This window comes from Ipomoea nil, unplaced genomic scaffold (genome assembly GCF_001879475.1).
Source record: "Ipomoea nil cultivar Tokyo-kokei standard unplaced genomic scaffold, Asagao_1.1 scaffold3192, whole genome shotgun sequence".
Taxonomy (NCBI): domain Eukaryota; kingdom Viridiplantae; phylum Streptophyta; class Magnoliopsida; order Solanales; family Convolvulaceae; genus Ipomoea; species Ipomoea nil.
The window spans coordinates 160,386-169,873 of NW_017619620.1; the positions used below are offsets into that span (position 1 = coordinate 160,386).

Sequence of the window (9,488 nt, forward strand, 5' to 3'; positions counted from 1 at the left end):
CCCAAACAGGCATAATCACTCGAAGCCAAGAGTCCTTAGCCCCTTTCCCTCCCCTTGCCAATCAAGTACCATTTCGTTAAAGAATCCGTCCTATCACTCCAAACCTCGCTCTTGATCCCTCATTACAGACAAACCCGTACAAGGTGGCAACCTTCCTTCCTGTATTACGACCTTGAGACATCGACCCTATCCGCCCCTCGACTTTGAAACCTAGCCCTTGCACTTCTTACACCCCTTTAAACCCAGACCAAGAAAACATAGATATATATATGTATGTATATCTGCCTCTAGAACTCGTGCTTAAGGATCAATGAACATTGTACGATGGGTCATCTTATGTATCCAAGTCCCTTTTATTGTGCACGAGGGCATGGGACTTGTCAGGACATGAATCTGTGCATTTTTGGGGTCTTTCCCGAAGGAATTGACTATTCCTAGTCACTTTCCCGCGGGTCCCCAACGGGTCCTTGACGGGACCTTGGCGGGTCCTTGGCAGGAGCTTGGCAGGCGGACGACCGCCCACCTCGCGCCCACTGGTACAATGTGCTGATTTCTTAACCCCTCATTTTATTGATTTGTGGCGCACTTGTGTGCCCCGATTGAGGAATGTGAGTCTTGGGTAAGGAACCATGGACCACCCAAACATAGTGTCCTACGTAAAAGACCTTGACGCACGAGACACCATCGGGGAATCACAATCAATTACATTGCACGAGTAATTGAAATCGGATCATACGATACAACCGACTAGGGATGTTTGGCGTAAAGGATTGCGCAAACCAAGGAGGCGAGTTGGGAACTCGTACTAAGAACCCACGAAAACCTTAAAAGTCAAAATGCTAAGGAGGGACCGGGACTCCTCCAAACCATGGACATCGTTCGAGCAAATCAGAGGACTCCTTACAAGTTGTATGGAATCAAGAACTACATAGCCCATGGTGCTAAGCAAAAGGGTGAAGAACACATTCGCGCCAAGACTTCAAGGGTCATTAAGGACCCACAAGGAAATGAGGTGACTCGTAAAGTCGACGAGTCATCCCACAACGAGATTTGGTAACCGACTGCGCTTTAAAAGAAAAAGGTCACGCAAGGTCACCTTCATCATTAAAAATAACACAAACAAGGCACAACAATGCCGAACCTCGGGTAAGACATGAAGTCTTACTAAGAATTTCATCCACTAAAGAGGAGATGAAATTCAATAAGAAGAGAAATTCAACCCAAAGTCCATCGACTCCCAAGAGACTTTGGGAAGAATTTGGGAAGTGCGCCCTAAGAGATTGGCTTGGTTGACCCAACTCGGTCAAGACCTTGGGCGCATTAAAGAAGTAAGTGTTGAATCACCACAGGAAATTCCCTCAAGAAAGAAGAGAAGGATGAAACCTCAGCCTGGGAAGCAAAGTCTAACAAGGATCTTAAAGATAAGCAAGCACCAACACCAAGGAAGGAGGATCATCAGCTCGTCGGCGCATCGTGATCAAAGCATCTAACCAGATTATTCACTTGGGATCGAGAAAACCTTAACCCATCCTAGCCGAATTCCTTTTCCTCCCTCGGAAAATCGGCCCCTTCCCTATTTCAAAACCCTTTCTACCCTTCAGACCCCATTCTCAATCCCATGTTTTAACGATTCCATACAAGTGGCAACCTCACAACCTAAGTTGCAACCTCGAAAACTTGATCCTAATTCCTGAATTCACCGTGTCCTCAAGTTTGAAACCCACTCTCTTAGCCCTGTAAAACCTAATCGCTCCCAAAAACCCAACACACATTGGCGTGCAAGTATACAATTTCCCCGTGGAATACCTTCTCTATAGGACCACGGTTCTTCTCTTGACTCGTTAACCCTGCAATGATTTCCAAGCTTCGGGGACGAAGCTTCTCGTAAGGGGGGGGGGGGAGAGTGTAACACCCCGTGTTACGGCCTTCAATCCCGGATTAATTATTATATTAATCCCATTAATAATAATTAAATATGATTTAATTCGGTTAGGTTTCCTTTAATTAATTAATAAAGGTCCACCATGAACCGTGGACCCTTGCCTAAATTAGAGTCCTGAGCCTATTAGGAATAAAGAAAGTAAACCCTTTACTATTTAGATTCTAATTAGGAATCCTAGACCTAGTTATCTATTAGGAATAAAGGAAGTAGGCCTTTTACTATTCAGACTACGATTAGGATTCCCTTTAATTAATTAATATGGTCCACTATAGACCATGGACCCTTATCCCTAAACCCAATCCTTAGTTCCAAAAGGAATAGAATTAGCAAGCCTATAATATTAGTTCCTAACCAGGACTCCTAAATATATAAATAGGGGACTTAAGAGGGACCTAGAACCCCCCACCACAATAAACGTTCCACTACCCCAAAGTGCTCCAAGAATCCACTTAGAAGAAATCAAGAAAGCAAGAAAGCTTAAAGAAAGACCCTTCATAGCCAAGGAATTAATTAAGGCTAAGAGGTAACCCATGTCTCAACAAAACCTATTTTTATAGCTATGATTTCCCCTTAGGGTTTCCCCCATATGATTGTAAATGGCGAATTACTATGATTATTATTGATGTTGATTTAATGATTCCATGGGGAATCTTGATAATCTTGATATTGGGAGTTTCTTGATAATTATGATGTTCTTGATGATTAATTGGGATTTTGATGATTATGTGTTGTTCTTGATGATTATGATGTTCTTGATGATTAATTGGTATCCTTGATGATTATGTGTTGTTCCTACCGAATCTTGCAATTAGAAGACGAACCGTATTCTTGTTGATATAAAAGTGATTAGAACCCTAGGTTGTATCGTATGATCTTATTCTTGGACTATCGGGTGGGAAATCGCATGTTTGGGTGTGGATTATGTTTAGGAAAGCATGATAGGCCATGTGTCGTTCGTTTCCCGTATTTGATCCATTAATTGTCTATTTGTTGTTGTTAATTGCGTTGTAAAGTGTCTAAGCATGGTTTCGGGTTCCACATCGGTTCCCGGGGCGAAAAGTGATGAAAAGAGTCAGTGGGGGGTAGGTGGGGGTAGGGGACCCGCCACCTACCCGCGGCATTCTCGGGCAGCTCCGGCAGCGGGCAGCTGCCCGCCGGGCACCCGCTGCCCGGAACAGTGACAGCCGGCGGGCAGCCGGCGGGTGGACCCCCACCCACCGGCTACCCGCTGGAATCTCACCCCACCCGGGACCTCGGCCTCCCCGTTTGATGTTTCCCCGACCCCCGTGGTGTCCCAACGGACCCCGTTTGTCGTGCCTATGTCTAGTTGATGTTTCGGGTACCGTTCGTAGGTTTATAAGTCTGTTATATCGCATGCTAGATGAATTGGTATCCTATTGACCTAGGTGAAGGAAGTATGAACCCCTTAGGACTACTCTTAGTATGTGATGGATCACGCATAGGTTTGTTATATGCTTTACCCCCTTCCCAATGTGTAAACGTGGGTTGCATGTGCTTGCTATGTGTTATGTGTGCGTGCCACCCCAATTCGGTTGCGATCGGATTGGTTATCCTGAGCTGCGGTTCAGAAGCTGGCTGCGGTCAGATGACATTCTCTTGGGCTGCGGTCCACCGTTTGGTTGCGATCAAACGTTTCTATACGAGCTGCGGTTCGTCCTTTATCCTGGCTGCGGTCAGATGACACTCTCTTGGGCTGCGGTCCACTGTTTGGTTGCGATCAAACATTATGATGAGCTGCGGTTCATCGGTCGGTTGCGATCGACCTCCCCGTGTTGCGATACGGGGCATGGTGCTGCGGGGCTGTGTCAGAGCTATATGCGCTGACCCTCATGTATGGGCATGCGATCGGTCCCGTGGCGCCAACAATGTGCATTATGTGTGTGATATGGACAAGTTGTGACTATGATGCCTTGGAATGTGACTATGGGTTTCATATTGGGGATTGTTTATGATGGGATTATGATTACTGTTTATGCCTTGTTGTAACTGCTTTATCTATTATGAAATGCTTATGCTTGCTATGTCTACTGCTGGCGTCTAGCTTTAACTGTTGAGTCATTCCCGGTTTTAAAAGCTAGAGTTCGTAGGATATATCTTCATGCTCATAATGGTTTTCGTATATCTATATATATATATATATCTCTATATGTATTGTATTTCAACGCGTTGGAGTGGGTTACCAGCATCTCTCGTTGAACAGATATATTTGGCTTTCAGGCACAGAAGAATAAGTCACTGGAGCGCGCTAGAACTCGGAACGTAGAAGTAGATAGTTCCCTTCTCGGCCTGCGTGCCATATTATGCATTTACATTATTGAGGATATTAGTTAGTTAGCCTGTGCACCTGGGTTCTCCAGCTCAGGTGTGGCATAGCACCCCGTACACTTGTATTATGTTTTGGGATTTAATGAGATAATACCCTTATTTTATAAGTTTTAAATGTCTTGAAAATCTGGGGTGTTACAAAAATAGACAACGGTTTTAAACCATTTTTCACCTGCTTAAATTATAATCGTATAAAAAAACAATTTATCCATTCACCATATGTTGCAAATGTAGTTACATAATTGTGCACAAACTAATAAGGTTCAAAATAACAAGTCAAAAGACAACACATGACCAATTCTAATTATCATCCAAGTCATAATACTACTACAACAATTCCCCGAACCAATTCAAGTCCAGATGATCACAACGTTCGAATGACCAAATCATACCTACTCTATATGACTTGATAGAATATCGGCCCATTCAGATCGCACCAGATCAATAACCTCTTTGTCATAATCAACTTGTTGAAACTACATGTAAAAAGTAAGAAAATAAATTAGTATAGATATAAATAATTTGCAATGAAATGAAACTGCCCTCTTACTCTCACCACATTCATACTCAAGCTGTTCATAACAAGATAATGAGTTCCCTAAAGAGAATCATAACAGCAAGTGTAGCCAACAACTAAAGAAACACACTTGAAAAAGCAATACAAATGCACTCCCCCCAAAAAATGCATGAAACTTAAACACAAACGACAAAGAAATCCCTTATTAATTACAAAACATCAAGCACTAAAATGCCCAAAATTTCGAGCTTTCACACGCATTCTACACCCAAATTTCAGAGCAACAAACTTATTCTAAAAAATAAAAAATAAAAATCAAATTTATCATCAATAACTGTCCAAATCAAGTGAAAAAGAGAGAGGATTAAACCCAAGCTAACAAAGCATTAAAAACCTAGAACCATTCTGCAATTAAATAACAGCGAGAAACAAGGAAGATAGAGTTTAAATGGAATGTAATACCAGTGCTTGAACAGAATTTTTATCATCGAAGTCTGGCATATTCTCAATTAAAGTTTTCATGTACGCCATGACAAAGAAACCGCATTGGTTACTATCCGGTTGACGAGGAGCCTACAAATGTTAAATAATATTTGCATTACAATTTAGCTATATACAAACACTTATATAGTTAAAAATATGAAATTACCTTGACAATTTCCCAAGCAGTTTTACTGCGTCCTTTCTTTGCATTCGTAGTGGATGCATGAACCATTTTAATAGCCCTTCATATATATATATATATATATATATATATATATATATATATATATATATATATATATATATTGTTGATTATTCAGATTATGTAATAATAATCGAAAGAATGAAAATAAAAAAAATAAAAAATAAAAACTTACATTTCTACAACACGCTTCCAATCATCATCGCGAATGCGATGATTAAGAGGGTCCCACACATAAACTAAGTCCTTAGTGATGTTGATAACTGTCAGAATCCAATGGAAACTATGCACACACAAACACATAATTATATATTACATCAACACAATATATGCAATTGACAAGAAAAATAAATTCATATCGCTTAAAAATAATCAAGTAACAACACAAATAATATATATCAGACATACCCATAGATTGAATACATGCTCATCAACTCGAATACAAAGAACCAAAAGAATCAGAAATCATAATAATGCTGTGAAAAATAATTAGTAGCAACTACCAAAACAAAAACCACTTGGATCCAAGTATCTAACATGTGGGTCTTGAGAACCACATAAGTGATAGTATTATGGATTTTAATGGACACTGAGTATTATATTTGACCTCAAAGACTTGTCTTGTTTTATTTAAACCTTAGATATCAACTTTCCATGTCATGTTTGAATGGAGCCTTGGGTTCAGGAAGCAACCTTACATGGTTTATATTTGTGTTGAAGTGTTACAGTGTTACTGTTGGCTTCTTGTTCTGTGAAATTGAGTTAACTGATCTACAATACAGCTAGAAATAAAGTGAAAGTATATTCAGTTTGGATTTTGGAAATTAATGGGATACCACTTGGTTGTGGGGAATATATGTACAGAGAACTCCTAGCGTTGCAAATTTCTGTTATCCTTTCAATGATGATCATATCATTAGAATTTACTAAAAAGAAAAATAAGGGTAATATTTGAATGTATTTAGCTGTAACATAGACATGGTGGAATGGCAAAAGAGAGAGATTTAAATACCACCATACATATTACAGACTTAAGAATACAGTAACTTCATTAATACCTTGAAGTAAATGTATACTCTATGTCATTCAACTGCAATGTGTAGTCAAAGGCTCAAATACTCATATAGCTACAAATTTACTTTCAACGACATGTGAATCCTTTCACAACAGATTAGGCAGAATAAATAAGAACACTTGAATTTCATTAAAAAGTATCAATCATAACCTAAATGTGGCAGTTACCTCAGAACAAATTAAGCAATATAATTCTGCAAAAACTAAGATTTCCTAGTGCCAATATCACATAGAATAGTTTGATTACCTCAACCTCAATAATAAACATGACATGACAAACTCTAACCATTACAAAAGATAACTGACCTATTGGAGCACTGGGTAACTGTCCGTCCTTCAAGGGAAGCAGCAACAACCTGCCAATTACTCTCACCAAAAGCTTCCACAGCAGCTCTGAGTTTATTATCCTCCTCCTCAGTCTTCCCAATTCTTCTTGATGCTCACTGTATTGCATATAAGCATATTGATTAATTGAATAAATATATAACCTATAGTTCATAGTGCATGCACACACAGAAACAACCCACATGATCACAAAAAGGAGGTAAATGCAATAAGTTTATATGAGGATACATGGTGGGGAAACAACAGTGTACTTGGCTGCTATAGCCAGGTGTAAAACTACTGAAACTGATAAGGGGAAAAATGTTGCATTTCATATGCACTTACAGGGTCTGACAACCTCTTGAGAATCATTATGTTCACTCTCTCTCTATGTGGGAAAATGAAAAACTGAATATCTTTTATCAGATTTGAGTATGAACTAAAATGTGCAAACTGCCATTGGAAAGATGATATAAATAGAAGTCCAGATATGGCAGTTGCAGACTTGCAGATTACAAAAACTGAGAAGAAAACTCAGTTCCCCTGAATTAAGGAGTTGAAAGTAGCTAGTCTTAAGCTTCTAAATCCACTCAAGGTTCTGTCTGATCAACTAGCACTTCCATCTCAAATCTATACTCCCCTTCTGTCTATGCCACCACCAATTTCACTATAGCCACAAACCGAGGCTGATTTTGAGATCGGGCATCGCGAATAAAGAAAACATGCTTCCCAAGTCCCTTCTACCCAATGATACGATTAAATTATTATTTGCATTCATTTTGAACTGAATATCGGTATTATTTAAAGTAATACTCTGTATCTGTAAATGGGTGGAAGGGATTTGGGAGGCACGTGAGAGAATTTACATTTCCAAGATTGAAAACATGCAACAAAATTTTTGAGCAAATTTATTATTTTCAATAACAACCTCGATGATGTGATTCTCTTCTCTCCCTTGATGAATCTGGAGCTACAGGTCAATGAACCCACTGAAAACCCAAGCAATACAGAAGATGAACTACCGGGAAAATTATTCTCAGAAGGAGATATAAGAGAATCTTAAATCCACACAATAGTAATTGATGCTTAAATCCAAAATTTTTCACAAATTAAACACACGCATTCATACAATCAGACCTAGCTTGGATGTATTTGACAGCTTTGCACATTAAAATAGAAAAGCTAACCTTAAAAGCTAAACCTCAGTTCTTCACGGCGGCAGCGGCTGGACCGACGGCGACACAGGATGGAGGCGGCGATGGCGGAAGAGGTTGGGTGCGGCGACGGCGTCGAAGCTTGGACGCGGCGGCGGTAGGCGGTCGGCGGAGATGGCTAGTAGCGGTCGGTGGAGAACACGGACGAGCAGTAACCTAGGTCGGCGGAGATATGTCTGAAGCAGAGGAAATTTTGGAATTGTTACTTGTCTCTTGCCCAATTTTGTCTTAGAGGGAAGACAAAAATTTCATTCCCAATTTTGTCTTAGAGAGAAATTTTAATTTGTCTTAGCTTAGAGGAAAATTTTGTAACAAAATATTATTTTAATTACCCGGGTCGCTACATTCGGTCAATTAAAATAGAACCGGGTATATAGGTACAGAACACGAGATTCATAGATTTCTATAATGTAGATTCAAAATTTCTATACAGTATATTTCTAATTTAAATACAGTTGTATAGATTAATAATTTCTCTATACAGTAAATTCATAATTTCTATACTGCAAATTCATAATTTCTGTATTGTTGATTCATAATTTCTAAAATGTATAGTTATCAACACTTGGGAATATGAACATCGCAAATTATAAACTCAAAGTTCTATAATTGTGAATATAGATCAGAGTTATTCAATCATTATGAATATGCATTTCAATTCAAAAATTATGAATATATAGTTTGGTAATTATGAACATAGAGCTAATTAAGATCGCGGCAAAATAAATGGGATATAGCAAACTGTACGGCATCGATCAACTACTCTTTCATATCCATTCTCAACGTGTCCCAGGCATGCCGGAGGGGTCGATTACCAACAATTTCAACCTAGCTTGTTAGTCATGCGCTAGCCGGAAGGGTCGATTACCAACATATAGCTAACTTTAGCTTGTTAGTCATACGCTAGCCGTAAGAGTCAATTACCAACATATAGCTAACCTTGTTAGTCATGCGCTAGCCGAAATAGTCGATTACCAACCTCGGCCCCTATCATATATACCGCCCTTAACCCTTACACACTATACTGCACCATTATGAACACCACCCCATATTGTTTTTTATACTTGATAATTATTATTATTTTTTTTGAATTCATAGATTGGTCTTAATTGTAATATAATTGAAAATAAAATTTTAATGAATTTACTTTGAAATTTTGGTGAATAATTTTATATTTAAATATGAACGAAAATAGAACTATTTTGGTAATATACTAGATGTTGCCCTTGAATATACAAGTGTTGTTGTGGCTTGGTGGGTTTAGCTTAGTTTATTGTGGTAAAGGTCTTAGATTCTATTCTTCTTGGGGGAATTCTTCAATTATTTTCTAAAATTGTTGTTTTGGTTTTCACAAACAACACAGAAGCAACCCAGATATATAACAGA

The 9,488-nt window shown here is 39.0% G+C and overlaps 1 long non-coding RNA gene across 1 annotated transcript; it reads right to left on the reverse strand.

The window, feature by feature from the left end:
* Positions 1-4,739: 4,739 nt before the first annotated feature.
* Positions 4,740-6,987, reverse strand: LOC109168181. Its single transcript, XR_002052007.1, has 5 exons — positions 6,871-6,987; positions 5,666-5,773; positions 5,455-5,530; positions 5,268-5,378; positions 4,740-4,764 (listed from the first exon to the last, which is right to left on the reverse strand). It is a non-coding gene; the product is annotated as an uncharacterized LOC109168181 (long non-coding RNA).
* Between the last annotated feature and the right edge of the window lie 2,501 nt (positions 6,988-9,488).